General features: G+C 47.3%; 1 protein-coding gene across 2 annotated transcripts in view; it reads left to right on the top strand.

The window, feature by feature from the left end:
* Positions 1-1,556: 1,556 nt before the first annotated feature.
* PLS3 (plastin 3) overlaps positions 1,557-21,572 on the top strand; it is a 49,834-nt gene continuing 29,818 nt past the window's right edge. The window contains exon 1 of one of the 2 annotated variants that reach the window (XM_058814341.1): positions 1,557-1,639. The gene's annotated coding sequence lies outside the window, so the exon portion shown is untranslated. Of the gene's footprint in view, positions 1,640-20,458; positions 20,559-21,572 lie in introns of those variants that run through there. The other variant, XM_058814342.1, reaches the window with a different exon arrangement.

Genomic DNA, 21,572 nt, shown 5'->3' with positions numbered 1-21,572 from the left:
TGAGACCGTGTCACTCTGCAGCTTTGGAAAAAACACTGCAAAATGAATTTTCCTGGCAGTTTTGACAATAAAATGTGTTTTGCCTTATGTTATAATGATCAGACTGACAGCCTTTCTGTAAATAATTCATATAAAAATTCATAACATAGGACTATGCAATACAGATCCAGAAATGTTCACCTGTAACATTGCCAACACAGAGAACTAAGTACTCACTGCAATCAGTTTCACTGGGCAGTTCCAGTTAAATATGTCCTACATTTATTTAAGTTTGAAAGAGAAGAGAAAGAATGATCTAATGCTGGTGTGTGCCTTATCTATTAATAGTCTGTTAGGTAACTGTCATCTTTCGGCAAGCTTAATTTTTCTGACACTGGTGGAAATAGTTAAACAGCAAAATATGAGATGTGCTTTTACATTATACAAGAACTGACATCTTCCATTAGTGTCCCTGGTTGTTATAGAATTTATTACTTTGTGCTGTTCTCACATCCAGGCACTGGAATGCCTCATCCTTCTGGCCTGGAAAGGGTTTTTGTGCCTGAATGGATATTTGCTTTTCTCCTAAAACCAGAAGAAGACATTAATATCCTAACTCCTGTTTTCTCCTGGTCATGCTGGATGTGCCAGTGTCAGCCAAAAGTGTGAAGTTTTCAATTTGGAGAAACAACTTCCCCTTTTTTTGGCCCAGGTCCGAAGTGCAGGTCTGGCCCCATCTCCTTCTCCCTGCTCCCGTCCCTCTTCCCACAGCAGGTGTTTGCTTTTTCTTTCTCTTTTCAAGGCCTATTTGGATTAACTTCTGTTCTCCGCCACTTTTACGCAAAAGCGTCCCCAAGGCCCTTGATTTCCTGAACCCTTCTAGCAATGTTCAGTGTGAATATCTGTGTAGCAAATGTAGAAATTAGGACAGTTATGAGGTCAGCTATCCCAAATCGGACAGCTGGAAGCTGCGTGGGGAAAGGCCATGGCAACGCTGTCAGGTCCAGGAGCACAGAATAGCAGGGTGCAAGGGACGGGCACCTGCACTTCACTGAGCCCTGGCTCTGCTCTGTGCCAAGCTCCGTGCCCGATGTGCCCACCAGCGCCAGCCTTCCCTGGACATCCTCAGCATCAGCCCGCAGGGTTATCCCTGGGGGGACAAGGGGAATTTGCAGGAGAAGCGCAGAACTGCTCTGTCTGCGTGGCAGGGCTGAGGCAGCCGGGGCTGCGTGTGCAAGGGAGACAGGACACAGGGAGGAGGGACAGCACGGGAGGAGGGGATGCCTGTAGGGAAGAAAGGACTGCTTGGGGGAGAGTTGCGCACAGGAGAAGAATGAGAGGAGGTGAGGCGTGCGCGGGGCTGGGGACACAGGCAGGGGGTGAGGATGGATGCATGCAAGGGGGATGAAGGCAAGGAACGGCGAGGGGCAGACGCGGCAGAGCTGCCCTACGGCGGCAGGACGAGGACGGGGCGTGCCCTCGGCGGAGCCTGAGTGACTCCGCGGCCGCCCACTGGCAGCGCGGGGCCCGTGATGTGCGGCCGGGCGGCCCAATGGGGCCGGGGCGGCGGGGCCGGGGCGCGCCGAGCGCGGGCAGCGGGCGGGGCGGCGGCGGCGGGACGGCTCGGAGCGGCACGGCACGGCACGGCGCGGCACGGACGGTGAGTGCTCCGGGGCTGCTCCAGCGCGCCTCCAACTCGGGCAAACTTGCGGCGCTCGCCCCGTCGCTGGACGGGCGCCAGCCCGCGCAGAGCAGCATCCCGCCCGCGGCGGCGGGGAGCGGGGGACACCGACCGGCCCCGGCGGCTCCGCGGGGCCCGGCTCTGCTCTCGCTGCCGAGCAGGCGTGTCCCGGGGCTGCCGGGGCCGTGAGGCGGGCGCGGAGCCCGGAGCGCTCGGCGCCGCGGGACGCGGGGACGTGTCCGCCGGGCGCGCTGCTGCCGCCGCTCCCAGCTCCCCGCGGCGATGAGAAGGCAGCACTTGTCTGATTCATCCCCATGGAAAAGTTCAGCCCCGGGCTGAGCCGGGGCGGGCCGGCCCGGGGGATGCGCTGGGATGGAGCCCCGGTGCGGCAGACTCGGGCTTTGTGCGAGTTGGTGGGAGCAGAACCCGGCCGAGGGGAGGGGAGGTGCCGCTTCCCGCTGTGGGCTCCCGCAGAGCGGCACTGAAAAGGGGTTCGGTTTGTATTGCACTTTTATCTTTTGTGCAGGGTAGTATTCCCAAAGCAGAGAGCGTGAGGAAATGGGAACGACTTCACTTTATTTCACCCCGCTTCAGTTAGATGAGAAGTCGTGGGACAGCTGTGTGGGTTTATTTTTATACATCTCTAATTTGTACTGGGAGAGGAAGTGTCACCCTACTCCCCCTAACAATGGCTTCTTGTTGGGAGCCTGGGAAGGGAAAAGGAAGAGCAGGGGATTTTTCAGGACTTAAAGCTTCAAACTTTCCTTTGCTGGGGCACCCTGATGCTGTCTGGAAATAGTGTAATGGGTAACATCAAGTCCCAGTGCTCACAGAGGTAACAGCTCTGCAGGCGTGACTGTGCTCCAGTTGTAAGTTTCTGAGTAGAAACAGTGGTGAAACGTGCATGGGAACCGAGCTCCAGTTAATGCTTCCTTGGGACAGGCTGCATGTGCCTGCTCTGTGAGGGCATCCGTGCCTTCAAGCAGGGCACCCCTTGGACTCGCTGATTTCTTAGGAGAGCTGCTGGTATAGATCTGAGCAAATGCCATTGAATCAGCCTTTGAGGTTGTTGTTGCTGTTACACAATTCCAGTGGAATGTGAGAGCTGGGCTTCCTGTTTTTGGTCAATCTGTAGAAGCGACTATAAAAGATAATAGATATCTCAAGTAAATTGCTTTTGCATGACAGCTTGGAGCCATTGTTCAGCCAGTAGCACTTGTGACTTCTCCAGTGAGCCTGGTAACCTGAGAAGCAAAACTCCTTAATGCTGGGAGCCTCGCTCAGAGTAACTTTAAAGACAACAGCTGGAACCTGGATATAAAGAGGGAATAGTTACCGAGATCAGCATGTGCTAGTGCTGTGCATAATGATGTATAGAAATTCGATCTGTTTTGAAAAGAAATCTTGTGCAAAGAGGAGCTGCTGGTAGTTTGTGAGTGGAGAGCAGTGATTCAGGGGGATTAGTGGACACAAGGCCAGTCCCCTGGGTGCAATATTCTGCAGCTGATTCTGCCCTGGGGGTGTTTGATGGCTTTATGTGGAGTGTGTGCACACACGGAGACTTAAAATTCCAGATCTGTTTGTTTGCTTCTAAATAACTCTTAAAAAAAGAAATTAATAAAATAATTTGTTAAATGAAAACCTTTTCCAAACGTTATTGTTATCATAGCCTGTTAATCTTGCCAACAGTTTAACAATTTGAGGATGTTGCTTGGTTGTAACCAAGCTCCTTTGAAGGAATTTTCTGCTTGTGAAAGATGAATTACTCATTCTTTGTCTGAGCTAAGAGATCATAATGTGATTATTAAACTCAGTTATTCAGTGCTAGATGTAAAGAATTGTGTTTCATCAGGGTCTTTGTTCTCTTATCAAAGTTAATCTCATGAAGTTTCCACTCCTGTAAAATACGCAAACGTCTCCCCAGGTTAAGAACGCCCCTAACTCCAGAAACCTATTTACCACTTTTGGCTAGATGAGCTTTACAGTGGACAGGGCTCTGGGGACTGGTGACTTCATTAGGTATTTGGATAAACGCAGAGGAAGCCCTTCCCCTGGGGCTCCCTTGCTGACTCCTCTGCTCCGGGTTTCAATTGTTGTGAGATTAAGATGGTGAGTGAAGGAATTGCAGTCTGGTTAAATGAGTTTGTGCTGAATCCACTCATGCGGGATCTTCTAGTAACTCCAGTAACTCTTTCCTGTGTTTACTTGGCTTTCTAGTGCAGTGACTTCGGTGGCTTTGGAGAAACGGAAACACAACATTTCTGACTCTAGGAAAGCAAAGGAGAGCACTGCTCAGTGACTGACTGGAAGGGATGCTGGGGACAGTTAAATCAGTAGCTGTGCTTAAGCAGCTGCTGGTGATCTGAGTGGTCTGTGTGCCTTGTGAGCCACTTTATCTGCACTTTTTGTGTGGTAAAACTGCAAGTGCTCCACTTGGAGCTTCAGCATGGCAGTTCCATTATTGATAACATATAGTGCATTGGGAGAAGATAAATACTTTTCTTTTACATGATTGGCAGTGTGTTTAGGGAGGGTGTGCCCATCATAGATACTGTAACCTGCTTCCTTATCTAAGTAGATGATGTGATCAGCAGCTCATTTCACACCTGAGGTTGTCTTGGTGGTGATATTTTAAGTAGTGCTAATTTATTTGGTGACTCGTCCCAACACACAGATAATGTTCTTGGTAATCTTATTTTACACAGCTTTAAATAATAGGTGGTGAAACACAAAGGGGCTGTGTTTTCAGCAGAGCCAAAGACCAAGTTCTGCTTTATATCAGTACAGGGTATTCCTTGTTTGTGTTTGGGGTTTGTTTGTTTTTTTAAGCTACAATGTTTTGCATCTCTGTGCTTCATAAAACTGAGAGCTGTGGATTGGAATTCTCTGAGGACATTTGTCCCTTTTTAGATACAGGCCTGATTTTCTTGAACTGCCTGTGGCAGGGAGGTGATGGAAAAGCAGCATCAAGCCTGCCTGCATTATTCCAGCACAGGATTTGTACAGATCCATCTAAGCACAGTCCTGGCTCTCCTGATGGTGCTCACAAGGGCAGCTCTTGACCTGCCTCGTTGGGGGAGGCAGTTTAACCCTGTGCAGGGACATGGAGGTGCTTCTGATCACAGAGAGTGAAAGGAAGGAGGGAGCTGCCAGCTGCTACAGTGTTGCTGTGCAGTTTGCAGAGGCTTGGACAGGTGGAATTTATCCTGCTGCTACTTGGTTTTTATCTGTGTACCGCCAAGTAGCGCTAAGCAGCAAAAGAAACATGGTTTAAAGTTGGTGTTTTGTTTAGGCTTTGAATATTGCTCTGCTTCCACCTATATTAGAGCAGTAGTTCAGCATGAAAAAAGCAGATTCTCATCTCTTCAGGCCAGCTGTTTAAACATGTGACTGACAAGCTATCAACCTGCCTGCTGCAATAAGATATTAATTTTTAACTTGTCAAATTGGGAATAGCCACAACATTTTATGTTAATATTTATCAAGCAATTGCTGGTATTTGGATGGTCAGCACTTTTTGGACTAAATACTACTGTGCATTTAGTGATCTGTGTATCTTTTTGGACATTGAGCTCATGACGTAATTAAAATTGCTAATTATATCAAAAAAGCCAAACATGAATCCAGAAACCCCTACCAGCAGATGGGTGAAAGGTGGATATTAAATTTTAAAAGTTTACTAAATAGCCTTAATGCATACACAAAGCAAAACATTCCTGAATACCTTTTTTTTTTTTTTTTTCCAAGCATGTTGCAAAACTGAGACCAGCTCTTGTAATGAGGGCGATGCAAGGTTGAATTAAACCTTGAATTAATTTGTTGGGTTACTGTAACAAATGTCACAACATCACCTATCCCTGGCCCCCAAGCCCCTTGATAGGCATCTGTTGACATTGTTGCACGCACATTCCTGTTGGCACTTTGGGAATTACATTATTGCACAAGCAGCAGTGGTTGTGTTTGTGGTGGGTGATGTCTTGGCAGAGCTCTGCCCTCCACTGCTGGCAGGGGAGGGCATGAAAGGACTGATTACCCTGTGACCATCCCAGAGAGCTGCTCAGACTCCTGTGCAGAATCAGCTGTCCCTGCTTGCACCATTTGCACTCTTTTCTACCCCAGAGGTGCCTGCTGCTCTTGCTGCTGGTGGGTGAGTAGGTGGGAAGTGTGAAAGCTGAAGGCAGTTGTGTGATGGTCCAACATCTGGGCCCTGGGTGCTGTGGCTGATGATGCTCAGGGAGCAGCCTGGAGGGCCCCAGAGCAGCAGCAGCTCAGCTGACAGGGACTGGGCTGCTGTAATCACTTTTAACTGTGTGACTGCTGCTCAGGAATAGCCACTGTTGTGTCCCCTGCTCTGTGCACAGGGGTTGGGGTGTGTCTGTGGGTGTGCTGTCTCTCTGGAATTTATTGAATTAAAAATGGGCATCTCCAGTGTGCAGGGAGTAAGAATGGGTTGGTGGTGTTTGGACACAGCAGCATTATTTCAGATTCAGCCTTAGCAGCTGCCTACTTTGTGCTCTTCAGTGCTGAAGTTGTAGGTGATGGGTCAAGCCTGTCCTGTCCTTGCCAGTGTTTCCTGCCCTGGATATCCTTCCAAGTGTCTCTGAAGGGGAGGCTTGGATAGCACCTTTCCATGTGTTGTGAGATCCTCTTGGAGCCCTGCAGAATGCTCTGGGAAAAGTCTTCTGGTTTGTGCAAATACTTCCCCAAGTGCAGGGCTGAAGGTGTAGATTTCCTCTTCTTTACCTGAGTGGCATTGCCAGGCTGTGCCATCAGCATGGGGACAGGGGGTCCTGGCTGTCAGAAATCCTCCTTCCTCATCTCCCTGTGCTGCAGGCCATCCAGACCATCTCCACGGGCAGATGGCACCCCTGGGGTGGCTGTGCTGTGACATGGGGACATCCTGCCCAGGGAGGGTGATGGAGGCTCACCCTTTTAACTGTTGATTGAAGAGATGATTTTTTTGTAGCCAAAAGATGGGACTTATGTGTCTGTGGCTGCAGAGCCCAGTCAGGGCAGCAGGCACTGTGTTTGGGATTTCAGGTGTTTGGTGTGTTCCTGTGAGACCTTGCCAGCCATGTAAAGAACAACTGTACCAGCTAAACAAGCAGATGTGGTTAATTGGTGGAGCTGAACACAGAAGTCCCCACCTGATAGGCCTGGAGAATGGGGTGGGAGGAGAAGATGTGCACATCTGTACTCTGCTAGTGCCACACTTTGATTTGGAGATGACAGAGCCCTTGGGGTGGGCACATGTGACATCAGTGCTGACCACACTGACATCAGTGCTGGCCAGCAGCTGCCCTGTCTCCAGGACTGTTTGCTTGGCTGCTCTGCAGTTCTGTTCCCATCCGGGGTGTGGACTTCCTTGGGCAGGGTGCTGAGGTGTGGTGGCCAGCCAGTCCACTCAGCTACTGTGGCATCCACTGGCCTGCTGGGAATCTAAGATCTGTTGGCTTTTTTTGGTAATAGATTAGAAATGCCAAGGACAATAATCAAGTCCTGTCTGGCCTGCTTGAAGAATTATATCATGTGTGCTCCTCTAACAGCCAGGGTTTCCTGTCTGGGTTTGTGGGTTCATGCCTGGGCTACTTAAAGCTAGTTTTGCACTGGGTTTGTGAATGGAATCATGATGAAAAGAGGGCTTCCATGCCCTCAGGAGAGCTGCTATCAGCAGAGATGGAGCTACCCAGAGTCATTCCTTCCCTTTTGTTTGTTTTGCCAGCTGATTCCTGTTAGTTTGTCTCTACCTTTCAGCAGCTGGGCGATGAGGGTGACCACAGCATCCTTGGCCAGTGGGCTGCTTGCCTTAGGTCCCATCCTTGTGTCCCCTGTGCTGCTGGACAATGTGCACATCCTTGGGGGCAAACTGACTCCTTCTGCAGCATCCAGGCTGTCCCCATGTGCTGTGGTGGCCTGTGCACCAGTAACATTTGGGAGTTAGTATGGAGGAAATAAAATAATGATTGATTTGACATGTGTCTGAGGATGTGGGGAGCAGGATCACTGTCTGAAATGGTGAGCTCTGGTTAGGGCTGCTGCAGATTGCTCATGTCAATCCATATGGGCCATATGCTTCTAACCAGTCTCCTTGTCTCATTTCCTTCTCTGAAATGCTTACAGCTGTTTTTCCTGCCGCTTCAGTAGGTTTTTTGTTCCTGTAAAAAGAGTGACAGCTCACAGATGCTGCTGGGAGTCCCCACTGAATAGCTGGGAAGAGAGAATATTACTGTGATCTTCAAGAGAAGATAAAGTGTAGTGTCCCTGCAGGAGGCCTAATTACTGGTGTTTTAAGTAAGCTTTTTTGTTTTTTCTTTTTAAAGTTGACAATAGACTTAACTGTCTCATTCACTGTTTCCTCATCACATACTGACCTTAGTGCTGTCCGCGAGAGAGGAGGGAGTTGATGAGGTTCCTTATGTGTAGAACAAGGAAGGATGAAGGGAAGTTGTCCATAATCATGTGTTGAGGTGTTCAACATCCAGTTTTGCTGCTATGCTTATAATGTTGGGGGTTAAACTTCACAATGTTGCTTAGATGTTGGCTTTTTTCCTAAAGAAGTCTGTGACCAAAGTGATGATAGCAGTGCTTGAGGTTCATCATTGTTGGTCCTCCACTTATCCCCGTGTTCATCTCTTTGTCCTGCCCTTCCTGCAGGGGGAATTCTGCCAATAATTCTGCCAAGAGAATTAATTGCAGACTTTTGTGCTTGGGTTAATGATCCAGGCCTGGCCAGGTGAAGAGATGCTGATGCCTGTGCAAGAGTTTCACAGTTTATGGCTGGGTGCTAAAGGGGCACCTGAAGACAGTGAGAGAGGCTGTCTGTATCTGCTTTTAGACAAATGACCTGTGCACTACAAGGAGTGTGGGGCTGATGTGGCAAAGTACATGGCTGTGTTGAATTGGCTTGAATGCCAAACTAAGACAGGGTCTGTAGCAAATAAAACCTAGTGGGATGTTATGTCTGAAGTTTAGGTGCTGAGAGTACAAAAAATCTCTGCTTTTAGTGGGTTGGTTGCCTGGTGGCCAGAAGCCCTAAATAAGCAAAACTTGCCAGATTCCAATCCTCTGCTTTGCCTTTTTTGCAGTCCCAACAGAACAGTGAGGTGTCCCAGCAGCTGTTGTCCTGGTGTCTGAGATAGGAAACCCTGTATGGGATCCTGTGGGATGTCTGTGGCTGGTGATTGTTTTCCTGCCTTGTCTTCCCAAGGGTCTCAGTGCTGTGCAAGGAGCCATGGATTGGCTTTTCCTCCTGTAAAAAATATACTGGGGCTGTACTCTCCTCAGCCCTTGTTATAAATTATAAACTGCTGTGGGAAATGGAAAATAGAGTAATTCTGATTTGTGTTCTTTTAGAGCCTTGTTCTTTAGACCAAAATACACAGGATAAGTCTAGCCCTTCCCTCTATTCACTTTTCATAGCCTCCTTTGTTTTTAATTTATATATCTTTTTATTCTAAATTCCTCCCATCCCCAAAATAGAACAGACATCAGCCTGCAAGCAAAGATTGCCAGGCACTGGTCTTGTGGATTATAGTGGCTTTTTGGCCTGGTTGGAGACTGAGCCCCACCCTACGTAGGCTTGGATTAAAAATAGTCTTCCTTTTCATTAGTCTGTACACAACACATTTATGTCTTGGTTTCTGGGGTATTGGCAGCCACAGGAAGCCCTTCAGCTATAAAATACCTCAGAAAATCTGTTTGCTGCTAATTAATGCAGAAATGCTAAGGTGACCAGTGTTGGAAAGGTGTAGAGCCAGATGTCTCACTGCCAGCCATGTAGTTATCATACGTGTTGATCAGAGTTTAGCTGTGCTTCTTGAAGGACCTGAAACAATTGAAAACTCTTGCCCACAGCCTATGCATTAGTCTGCCCCTTCAGGAATGTCTCAGCTCAGGTGCTGCAGGGATGTCCAGTGGCCAGGACACTGCCCACAGCCTCCAGCTCAGTCCTGTCTGCCCAGACCTGAGCTGCACGCGCCTCCCTCTTTGTGTAAAAAAGAAAAAGCATTGAGGGCAAGAAGCTGAGCAGTATCTGGTGTGGTGATCTCATTCCCCACTGCCTCTTGGCAAAGCCAGGCCTCAAACCCAAGCTTAGGCAGGTCTGGGTGCTTGGCCATGGCACAGCAGAGGGAAGATCTGAGCATCTCCTTGCCCTGGGCATCTGTCCTCTGCCTCATGAACATCGAGTGTTGACTCCTTGTGTTGTTCCATGTGTTTCCCACTGTCCTTGGCCATGCCTGGTGGGCAGTGAGTGCTTTTGCAGGGTGCCAGGCAATGCTGCTGGCAGGCCCAGGGCTGCTCCGTGGGGAAAGGCAGGATGCAGCTGAGCCGGGATCTGGAAGCAGGCAGTGCTGCCTGGCAATTCCCGCAGCTCAGACCCAGCTTTATGGCTGTTTAGGGCAGGGCTGGGAATAAATGAGCAGGGGAGGGATGGGAGGAGGGCAGGGAGGCTCTGCCCAGTGCCTGTTCCATGGCTGTTAGCGACTGGCGTGCTCTGTGTGCCGGCTTTATGTGACCTTGGTGATCAAAGGTCTCTCTGTAATCAGAGAAAATGCTGCCTTCTCTTCAGTTTTTGTAGACTCTGCCTTGGCCTGTTCTGTTTCTGGTAATTCCACTCCAGAGTAGACTGTAAAAAAAACTTAAAAATGTGAAATATTGTATTGTCTCATAAAATCTTTGTAAACAGTCGTGAAACTCTGTGGAAGGACACTAGAAGGATTTTATTTCTCCCAAAGCCTAGGGATGAGCTTTCAGCCTTTGTCTAGCTCAGTTACATGCCTTTTACTTTGAGAGTCAAGGGGCTATTTATTTGTATCTCAAATTTTTAAAGTGGAAAAACTGACTCCTACAGTTAGGTCTTTACTGCAGATTTTTTTTTTCTTTTTTTTCTTGCTAGAGGAAACCAAATTTTTTCCTGAAAATATGCTGGCCAGGCTTTTAAAAAAAATTGTATAAATACAGGAACTTACACAAGGCAAAGTGAGTTGCTGCCCACTGCAGGGTCAGGTCAAGACAAGGAAAAACCTGCAAAACACCAACTTGGGGAAAAGCATAAAGAAGATCTGATTATCTGGTAGATGAGACAGGCTGAGTAACATCAGAAATGCTGCTGGCTTCTATCAGTGTTTGCCATACCAGCTGCAGAATGAGGCTGTGGCTCAGATGCTGTGGGTAATCTTGCCTCTGGCCTATGTCCTGTTAGTTTTGTGCTTCTGCTGGAGTTTTGTGTGCTAGAGCTGCTTCTCTTGTGCCCAAATGATGGGGAGACTGTCTTGATAGGGGGAAAACAGAAATAATTGATTGCAGAGGTCTGGGGACATCCTCTTGGATTGCTCCTGAAATTGTTGTCTCTTTGAGGTGGTGGGAAAGGAAGCTATAGAAAAATCCCCTTTGTTTTATCTTTTTTTCCCTGATAGTTGACATATGAAAAGCATTTCTATACTTGAAAGCAAATAGGAAGGCATGTGATTCTGCATTATATCTGTGTGGATTATTTTTTCCAGTATATTAGTGATTAAATTAGGGGCTCTCCAGAGCTGAACACACAAGATGTTTGAAATTCAGATTGAAGACCTTGGATAAAAGAAGCTTGTATCCTGTCTGGGTTAGATGGAAGGTGATGTGCAGTGGGTTGTTCCTGAAATGAATTTTCACAGTCACCTGTGTGCCATTTCAATGTTCTTCCTTGCCTATTGTGTTATCTGAAAACTATAGCTGAAATCCTTTTTTCTATGTGCTCATTCCCTCAAAGTTCCCTTTTTTTATCAGATTTGGGGTTTTTGATGCTTGTATGGATCTGTGCCTCAGTGATGTTGCTGGTGCATGTGGTGCTGTCCCAGCCCTGGCAGCAGAAGCCCAGGCACCAGGACCTCTGCTCCATGGATTCTGCTCAAAATAACAGGGAAGGGGAGGTGCTGATCTGCCTCTTCCCCTCCCTTCTGTACTACAAGGTAGAAAATGTCTTGCTCTACTTTCACAAGCAGTAGGACTGAACTTGTTGCCTTTGACTCTGCCCTGCTGGGAAGGTCAGGAGCTGGAGGAGGTCCTGTGGGTTTCACCGTCTCTGTTTTCATGGAAGATCTTGGTGCAGATGAAACTGCTGGGCAAGCACCAAAGCTCTCAGTCTGTCCAGTGCAGCACCAACCAAGTGGAAACTTGAATTCAAGCTACCCATCCCTGTAATTGGCATTCATATTTTGTGAGGCAGTGCTTCAGCTGGGTCTGAAAAATCATTAATCCTGGCTCCTTATTTGTGCTGCCATTGCAACCTTGTGCTCCTTCCTGCTAATCAGCCAGGAGGGGTTTGTGGAGTTTTGTTTGGGTTTGGAACAGGGCTGTGGTTTTGAGATTCCAGGATGCTGAGTCTTGTCCCAGGGACTGGCTTGGATGCTCTCCTGCCTTGGAGCCTTAGTGAGCAGGCTGATATTGCAGCCCATCCCTGTTTTCCTTGGGCTGAACCAGTGTTTGCCTTCTGTTATAACTGTTGAGCAGCTGCAGTGCTGTGGTGATATATACACATCTATATTGTGCTATAAATCCTGTAGTTAAACATTTCCTTGACCCAGCGCACAACAAGGTGCTTGTCTCCAGCTGGTTACAGAAATAAAGGAAGTGAGTTCTAAAACAATATTGCAATTAAGCTGTTTTTTCCTAAATTTTGCACAAAATGTTTTGCCTCCAGGAATGGATTGTGAGGAGTTTTATTTTAGGGAATACATAGGGTGTTGTGGGTGTGTATAAAGTTACCCTGTTGTGATTGGTGTTGGGCAGGCATTCAGGGAGAAAGTTGGCCCTTGCTTTTAAGAACTGTTTCTAAGATAGCAACATTCTGAAGGTCAGTAGAGAACAAATGGAAATACATTTACAAAAACATTCATGTTTCTCAGTGCTCCTGGTAATAACAAGCAAGTTTCTGAATCCTCACTTAGGCAAAATTCACCTTTTCATACAGAGGGAGGGGAAACCAGGCCTTCTGAAGACTGAAAATACTTTGAATAAGCAGCCTTAATGTCTGACCTAAACTTTAGCCTGTTCCTTTCTGCACTGTTTTTGGCTGAGGCTGGGACTAAGCTTTCCTTGGGGACATGGATGGGAGGTTCCTGTGCAATCCTGCTCCTGCCCTTCTTTTGCCCACCCCTTTGCAATGTTCTCGTGTATCTGATTTCCAGCTGGGCTCTTGCCACTGCATTATATAAACCAAATGCTCAAGCAAAGGCAGCATAGTCAGACTTCTTGCTGAAAACTTGAAAAATTGACATTGCTTCTGCCCGGCTGAGAAGCTCCCAGAAGTTGCTGTAGCTGTGCTGGATGGATGGTAATGGCAGTGTCCAGCCTACATTAGTTAGATCCATCACTAGTGGCAACAACTTTTATTCCTTCCTTCCCTTTCTCTAAGTAGTATAACTTTTTCAGGGTTATATAGGGTGGTTTTAGTTAATCCCTTTGCTCCCTGTGTTCTGAAGGTCTGTATAAAAAGAGTTTTGAAAGGCATGAAATGGAGTAAGATTCTGCCCTGCACAGTCCTTGAAACTCTGTTATGCAAGAGCCTTTACAACCAGGACCAGTCAATGATTCACTTCAGCAATTAAAGCTCTGTGCATGGGTCTGATATCACCCTGGCACAAAGCAAGGCATTGCACTTTCTTTGGTGCATTGCCCTTTCATGTGTAGCACTCACAGCTGATCTTCTTGCTCAGCATTTGGACCTCTCTGGTGTGATCCATGTTGAACCTTGTGGTGTCATTGCTCCCAGCCATACATCTGCCTCTTCTGCCTAAGCTCCAAATTTGCTTCATGCCTTCTACCAAATACCATGCCTTGTTTGGCTTTATTTAGGATCTGTAGATGTCTGGTTTTTGGTTTTGTTTTGCTAACTTCTAGGATGAGAGTTTCTTTAATACTAATACTAAAATATTTTAATACTAAGCATTAAATGTTTCATACTAAGCATTAAAGTCGACAGCAACAACAGACTAGAGAATAGAAGAAATCTGCTGTCAAAGCAAAGACTGGCTTCACAGCACAGAGATCAGTCTGCTACTAGTAGCTGTTTTTTATGATCTGGAAAATGGGAGATGGCTTCCTAATTAACAGTGTAATGAGCTGTGTGGTGAAGATTGTGCTCTAGGGACCTGAAGGCTATGGGTGACAATTTACAGTGTGTGTGTGAGCGGTAATCCAGCTCTACCCCACCTTTCTACATATTTGAAAAGAGTGCAGTAGTTGTGGGAGCCCCTGGAGTTACCCTGTTCAGTGGGTCCATCCTACAGGAGACTTTCTGTGGGGGTCTGAGATAAAAAGAGCAGTTGGAGGGAAGCCAACAAGTGCATGAGCTAAATACCAGAAAAAGCTTCAATGCCCCTTGAGATGAGAGTTTGGACTAGTTCAACACAGATGAATTTGTACAATATGATGAGCCAGTGCTCCTGGCAGGGTGATGTCCTGATGAGATACAATCCCTCCCTGGAGATCCTGCCTGCCTGGGCTGGGTGTGTGTGCTGCTGCCCAGGCTGGGCACTGCCTGGAACCTCTCTGACAGTGGGAGCTCACCTGCAGATGTTGATGGGTTGTGTGGGACTGAGGAGCCACCCAGTGGCAATCTCCCACAGCCTCCCACTGGCCAGGAGTGGTGCAGCAAACTGGTCTGTGCAGTGGCCAGCAGTGGTGGCCAGAGCTGGCTGTGACTGCAGAGGTGAAATGTCTTCTTGCATAAAGGTAGAAGGTATTAAGCACTTCCTGACCTCTGGTTCTGCACAATTGCCAGCCTTGCTACAGCCCATGGATCTATGTTTCAAACCACATCTTTTTAACTGTTGTGGTTTTATTTTGAAGATTACACCTATTTTATTAGCAATCTAATAGGGTGCTCCTATAGGCAAGTCCCTGTTGGTGTTTGGCTTTAGAGAGAGCTTTGTTTCCAGTTGACTTTTTTTAAGATGAAATGAGGTGTAGTGCTTGGCTTTGGTAGCAGCATTTATGTTTTAGTATTTAGAAAGTTAATCTTCTCAGGGGCAAAATCTGGCTCAAGTAGCTGAAAACTTTGCAAAGATGTTGCTCCTGCTCAGGCTGCAGAGTATTTATTGTTGATAGAAAGTTAAAAGGCCTGTGACAGACTTGTATGAAAATATGACCCTCTTCTAAACAAATCTGTACTCCTGTAATTTGCATTGTGCCACCATTTGCATTAGGATTGTTTTTTTGGTGCTTCTTAAAGCTTTCTTTAGTGTGTGTTAAAAGACCTTAGTTCAAAGAACTACATTCCTATTAAATGGCAGCTTTCCCATATTAATACATTCCGTGAGGATGCAGTCCACATGAATGCTGTATACATCTCATTTGTAGATGTGTCTAAATTGAATGTTGCTAAAAATGGATCAGAATGGTTTTCCTCTTCAGAAATATTCTGTAAACAGTCACTTGTGTTCTGCAGTAGTGCAGCTCTAGTGTAAAATTCTATTTCCTTGAGTAGTGACTGAGGGTGGATAGTTATCTAGAGCACATTCTCCTGGAGAGCAGAGGATTGCCTAAGTCATGTCAAGGACAGACTTGGGTGATGGGCAGAGCTGGCAGCTGAGATGAAAGATGAAAAAGTAAATTTGTGTCTCCAAGACCCTCCAACCAGAGGCAGTGCCACTCTTTCTCCAGTGGCCTGGTCTGTGGGTGCCTGAGCTGGCTCTAACTGGGATGCTGTGCTAACAGAGGGCCCTCTGCCCACTGCCTCATCTTCCCTGTGCTGGTGTCCACAGCCAGCCAGGGTGGGAAGACTGAAATGCTGAGGAGAAGGAAAGGGACAGGATGGCCTTTGGTTGATGTCAGCCCTGCCTGGGTGCAGTTTTAGTGTGCCAGGGCAGTTTCTCTTCTCATGCCTCAGTAACAGCCATTAGCCATTCATCTGATGCTGTTGTAATCACCCAAAGTGCTTTCTTTGTGATTGTTGCAAGGTGCCCTTTGTGATTTGTTAGGTGGAGATGCAAAACTGGCCTAAAAATATTCTCTGCTCCAAGTTCCTTCCGGTGGCTTGTCATTTGGCTCATAGATGTAGCAGACAGGATGGGAAAGTGCCTCAGAACTGGTGATGCTCTGCTCAGGCCTGCAGGACTGGCTGGAGAGATCCCAAAGGCACTGCAGGCTCCTGCAGTGGTTTCAGTGCTGGCTTCTGCCCTGGGAATGCAGCTCATCTGGCAACTGCTTTTCCAGTGGGTGTGCAGAAGGGGTTTCCAGGTAATCTCTTAATTTCTTTCTCCCTTTACAAAAAACTCATTCACTGCCAGACTCCCCATGGCCCATGATCTCCAGAGAATAACTTGTTCACTTTTTTCCCACTTATCCCCTCTCCACACCCACCTTTTTTGTATTTTGTATTTAATAAAGTGGGTGACTCAGTACTAAATATAAAGCCTCCTGCTTCCGGCATCATCTGCCTGGGGCTCATTTCCTGGAGCTGACATCAGTTGAAGCTCCCGATTTCCTTATGAAATAGCAGGACATGAAATGTCCTTTGCGCGGTGATCTGGGCATCCTTGTGGACTTCTGTGGTGGCTGCTTGGCTCCCTGATCTAAGCTCTGAATAATTAGCTGGTTAATTGCTAAGCTGAGCACTGGTGGAGCAGAGGGTAAATGGGGCAAGTCCTCAGACCTGTTTTGCACTGCAAAATTGTACTCAAGTTTGCAGGCGATTTTTTAAAATAAAGACCAACTTTCAGTCCCTCCTGCATATGCAAGGTTTTTATTAAATAAGCATGAGCCTGACTAATGTCTTGCTTTCTTCCAGATGACAGGCTCGCTGACAGAGCAGGTCAGGAAGCTTTTAAGGGCGAAAGCTAGCAAATATGGACCTGTTTTTTCTTACTGATAAACTGAGGAATTAGGGTCAAATGCTTGCTCCTCAGTTGTCACATCTTTCTTTCCATAGCCGTTTACATTGATGGGATATACATTGCCATTGTTTGGCACTGAGGGAGAAAGCAAAAAGTGCATAAACCCTCAATTTGTGTCAAAAAGCACAGGTGAGAGTCTTTCTATCTGTTCATAATTTCATTAAAATCCTTACATTTAAAAGAGATTGTGGACAGAACTGGAGGAGGGGAACATGTTGCGCATGGTAAATGGTCACTGATGTCAGTCCAAAACAGGCTGGTGGGTGGCCCCTCAGCTTTGCTGTCTAAAGCCCTGGCTCACAGAGCATGGTGTGTTTTCTCTGGTGAAGCAGGCTATTTAAGTTAACTGGTTTTCTCTTTCAGTTAGGTACTCTTTTGAACTTCTCCCCCTTCGCTCTCTCTCTCTCTCTTTAATTTTTAAATTTTTTTTGTAAGGAGAGGGGATGTTCCTGAAAATCCTTGATTTGCAGCACCAGCCCAGGCAGAGGCAGGAGATTGAGCCACCTTTGCAGCTCCTTGAAGGCTTGCCAAGGTTTGCTGATGCTCTGTTGGCTCTGGGATCTCCTGAGGCTGCTGTGGCCCTCTGCCCATGGAGGTTTCTAGCATGGGGATGCTGAAGTGGTTCAGCATGTCTTACACTCCCAAGTTGACAGTGAAGCTGGCTGTGTCCTGCTAAATAGGTATTTAGGCAGAAGCTAGAAGTGCCAGCAGTTAAACCCATCCCAAAAATCACTGGGACAGATGTGGCATGCCCAGGAACTTGTTCATCACCGTGGATGTCATCACCAGTTATGTTGAACAGCTTCCAACATCAGCATGGTGTGTCTTCGTGTTAGTGAGAAAAACAGCACTTCTGGAGTGGCAGGAGAACTTGGAGTCCAGAAGCAGATGGTTGTCCTCTTCTGGACCCACTGGGGAGAGCAGTGGGGCTGCACAGCCCACTGTAGCCAAAAGGCAGCACACTGGATGAGCTCCCTTCGTCCCCCAGAACTTCACCAAAGGGTCTGAGCTCCTTTCCTCCCCCAGAACTTCACCAAAGGGTCTGAGCTCCCTCCCTTCCCCAGAACTTCACCACAGGGTCTGTTCTCAAGGGTTTGTGGTGAAAGATGACTCCTGAATTTACCCTTTCTGCTCCCCTGTCACCTGGCAGGCAGCAGCTGCCACTCCCACAGCCATCACTGAGTACCTTCTGGAGGGCAAATACGTATTAGTGGCCTCCCAGTGAAACTTGGCAGCTGGAGCTCTGGAGGAGATGTATCCCCTTGTGCAATGATGTGCTGGGGGAATCCTGCCAGTGCTGGAAGTTCTCTCTGTGCATAAACCTACATCACAATGTTCCATGCAGGGGAGTGGATGTGTCACCTGAGCACCTCAAGCACCTTCTTCTTCCCTAAAAGGCTCTTTCTTAAAGCAGGAAGAAGAGGAAAATACACTGCTATACTGGCTCTACCAAAAAAAAATTCCTATTTTGGAAGAGTGTGGGGAGTGGTGTGAGACCAGGCGTGTGAGGAAGTCTGCTGGGAGTGGAGTGCCCGGGGAACTGAGCGTTCGCTGCCTGCCACGCCACACCCGGGTGTGCTGAGTCTCGGGACATGACGTGGGGATGAGTGGTGCTGGCACCACAGAGCTGCTATTTTAGGTTTGACTGTAATTGCAGGTTGGACCGCCAGGACTGGATTTGGAGTATTCACAGAGCAGAGGGCTCTTAAAGCTCAGGAAAAACTGGCTATCTCTGATCCTTTGCAAATGTGGGAGATGGGGATTTCACGTGCGCTGTGCGTGAATTGAATTCCTTGTGGTGGAGCCACTGGGGACCTGTGCTGGCTGGTGATGGGGCAGGGATGTCCTCTCCCTCTCAGAGGGAATGATTATACCTGATAGCCTGTAGGATGCTTTCCACTTACCTGAAAAAAGAAAAGTGGGTAAGCAGAGGTGTGAAGAGCCACGGTCTGGTGGCTTTTAGGCATTTTCCTCTGCAATGCCAGTCTTCCACCTGCACACCTGCAGGTGCTGCCCTGCTGTTCCAGCAACACAGGTGACAGACACTGAGCAGACATTGCTTGTGCAATGGCTCTGCCACTGACAGAAAGTCACAGCCTGGTTTGGGAGCTGGGCTCTGGTGTGCTCTCCCCCAGAGCTGTCAAGCCCCAAAGCCTCACTAACCCCTGCAGGATGGATTTGTGCTGTGCAATGTAGGATGGAAAGTGGAGATGCTAAACTTCACAAGATGAGTTTTTTCACTTTTGTTGCATGATTGCCCCTAGACTTCAGAGGCTGGATGCAGTCCCTGGTTTTGGTCAGAGCAGCCAGCTGGGCTCTCTGCACCCAGATGTGCTGTGATGCTGAAGCTGGCTGCTGGTGCAAATCAGCAGAGCTGAAATTGCTCTTCCCTAAACCCTGCCTGATGTGCACTCAGCCTGGTCTCCGTGGACTGCAGAAGTGTTTTTCTAATCCAGCTTCTTTCTTTTTAAGTTACAGCTGCAGTTCTGGGCATAAAACCCTCTATTTTTGTTTCCATGATGTTTACCATCCTGAGGAAGCTGGCAGGCTGTGGGTTTGGGGTTAGGTTTTTTGTTTTGTTTTGTTTTTTGGGGTGTGTTTTATACCTCCTTTGAAACTTTACAGCTGGAAGCTAAATTTTCAGGTGGTACCCAAGAAATGGTACCAGGCAGTGACTCACTTTCCTGGCTGATGTAATTTTTAAAGAGAAACAACAAAAAAACCACCCAGTGACCATAATTTTTAGGACAGTCAGGAGTTCTTCAGATTTTTTACTAATTCAAATATTGTGTTTATTAGTAAATGACATATTTTCCTTTTAGCTATGGAAATGCTCAAACATTATGGACTTAACAGGAGCAGAAATCTCTGAAATATATGATTATAGTTTGGAAAGCCAACTTAACCTTTCTGGTGATTGATTCTGCTCCTGTTCATTGCATCAGCAGCACACAGTACATGATGTTTCTGTTGCTTGTGTCTTCCTGGCTCGCAGCAGATGTCTGTTCCTGTTTCATCTAGAGCAGACAAGGATGAATTGCTGAGGTAATGCAATATATTACAGTATGGGCCAGCTCTGAAGTCTGTATTTCATTTAATCTAATCTATTCAGACAATTTTTAATTTTTTTGTTAGTTTTTGTTTTTGAGGAACTGTGAGGTGAGATAGCAGGCAGCATCCTCCTTCAGTGCAGAGTAAGGCCAGATAGGTCTGGATCCTGAGTATTCTGTGAGCTTCTGGTTGTTTCAAAGGCATCCATAAAATAAGTACATAAAGCCAAATACAAGCTCTGCGTTGCTGTTTGGACACGCTGAGAACGAGCAAATCAAAATCCATTTGTTCTAAAGAGTAAAGAGTGGAAGATGGATTTTTTGTTCAGTTTTTTTTTGGGGGGAGTTTGTGTTTTGTTTCTTAATAATTAAAAAAATAGTTTGCTTACTTACATAAAGCCAAATGCAAGCTCTGCGTTGCTGTTAAGCTCTGCGTTGCTGTTTGACTGGACACGCTGAGAACGAGCAAATCAAAATCCATTTGTTCTAAAGAGTAAAGAGCAGTAGAGGGATTTTTTTTGTTCAGTTTTTTTGGGGGGGAGTTTGTGTTTTGTTCTTTATTAATTAAAAAAAATAGTTTGCTTACCTAAAATCTTCTGAAGAGTAAAGCGCAGTAGAGGGATTTTTTTGTTCAGGTTTTTTTGTTTGTTTGTTTGTGTTTTGTTCTTTATTAATTAAAAAAAATTAGTTTGCTTACCTAAAAGCTGTGTATCTTACTGCTTCCCATCCCAAGTGCCAAGCCATAAAGGACCAGGAGCTGTTTTTCGGGAGAATCCCTGCTCTCAGGGGATGCTCGGGCCGCTGTCGCGGCGTGACCGCATCCCTGGGAGCGAACCTCCCCTCGCTGGGCGGGGAGCGGGAGGAAGGGAAGGGAGGGAGGAATGCTGGCTGCCCTGCTCCGGGCCGGGGGCGGGGGAGACGCTGCGGGCCGGCCGAGGCAGCGATTCGGCGTCCCCGGGAGGAGAGAGCCGGGTAAGGAGAGCCGGGAGGGTGGCCCGGTGTGCCGGGCTGGGCTGTGCGGGCCGTGCCGGAGATCGTCCTGCAATAATTTGTCCTGCTGTGCTTTTCCCTGCTCAAAGTCTTGTGATTCCTCCTGCTGTAGTGGATGGAGGAAAACAGCTGAGGGCAGAGCGAGTTTCAGGTTTTGGTGTGTCTGAGTTTGGAATTTATCAGCGCGCCTGATAAACGCGTGCAAGCAGCAGCAGGGAGGGCTGCCCCGGCTGGGCATCAGCGAGGGATTCGTGTTTAGGGCTCAGGGTGTGTCCTCCCAGCTCTGGGTTTGTTCCATCTCTGTCTGCTGCGGGCTTTTACAAAGCAGAACTGCTCAAACTTACATGTTAAAGTGTTAAATATTTAAACCTGTGCCTTGCAGAAAGTGCGAGGAGCTCTGAGTGCTTTTGGGAAGTGGCTGTAGGCTGCTGGCTGTGTGGCTGCTGAACTTTTTGGGGTCTTTCACCTGGAGAGGTTGGGCTCTGAATGCTGCCCTGCCATTGCAGCTGGAATGGCATGAGGCATTACAGGCTGGCAGGATTTCATCTCCTAACAGAGGAGTTTATCTGGCTTGCTGTGGTTTCTGGCTATACCTGATGCTGGAAGCCAAGGCAGACCCTCTCTAAACACTTTAGTAGTCACTACTAGCTTAAAACACTTGTATACCAGTACTGAAATGCTGAGTTTTTTGTTCTGGAAACTTCATTTGTCTGCAAACCTGTAAAACACTTCTGGTATAGCTTTTTCACATCCTAATTTTGTTTGTACTGAATGTATTGCTCTGAGGTTTTGCTAAGTTATGTTTTATTAAACTGATACTGTATTATCTCTTAGCCAAAAGGCTAAGAAGAGATATTTCACTCTGCATTTATTCTGCAAAGCATCTGTCTCTAAAGAATGATTTCCACAGCTGGAGGACTCTCACACCCTCGAGAAATTCAAACTAGTGGTGAGGTTGCATGCTGTTTACAGGGCATACATCTCTCTAACCACAAC

The sequence above is a fragment of the Ammospiza caudacuta genome, chromosome 14, assembly GCF_027887145.1.
Source record: "Ammospiza caudacuta isolate bAmmCau1 chromosome 14, bAmmCau1.pri, whole genome shotgun sequence".
Lineage (NCBI taxonomy): Eukaryota > Metazoa > Chordata > Aves > Passeriformes > Passerellidae > Ammospiza > Ammospiza caudacuta.
This window is presented reverse-complemented; position numbering and strand designations above follow the sequence as displayed.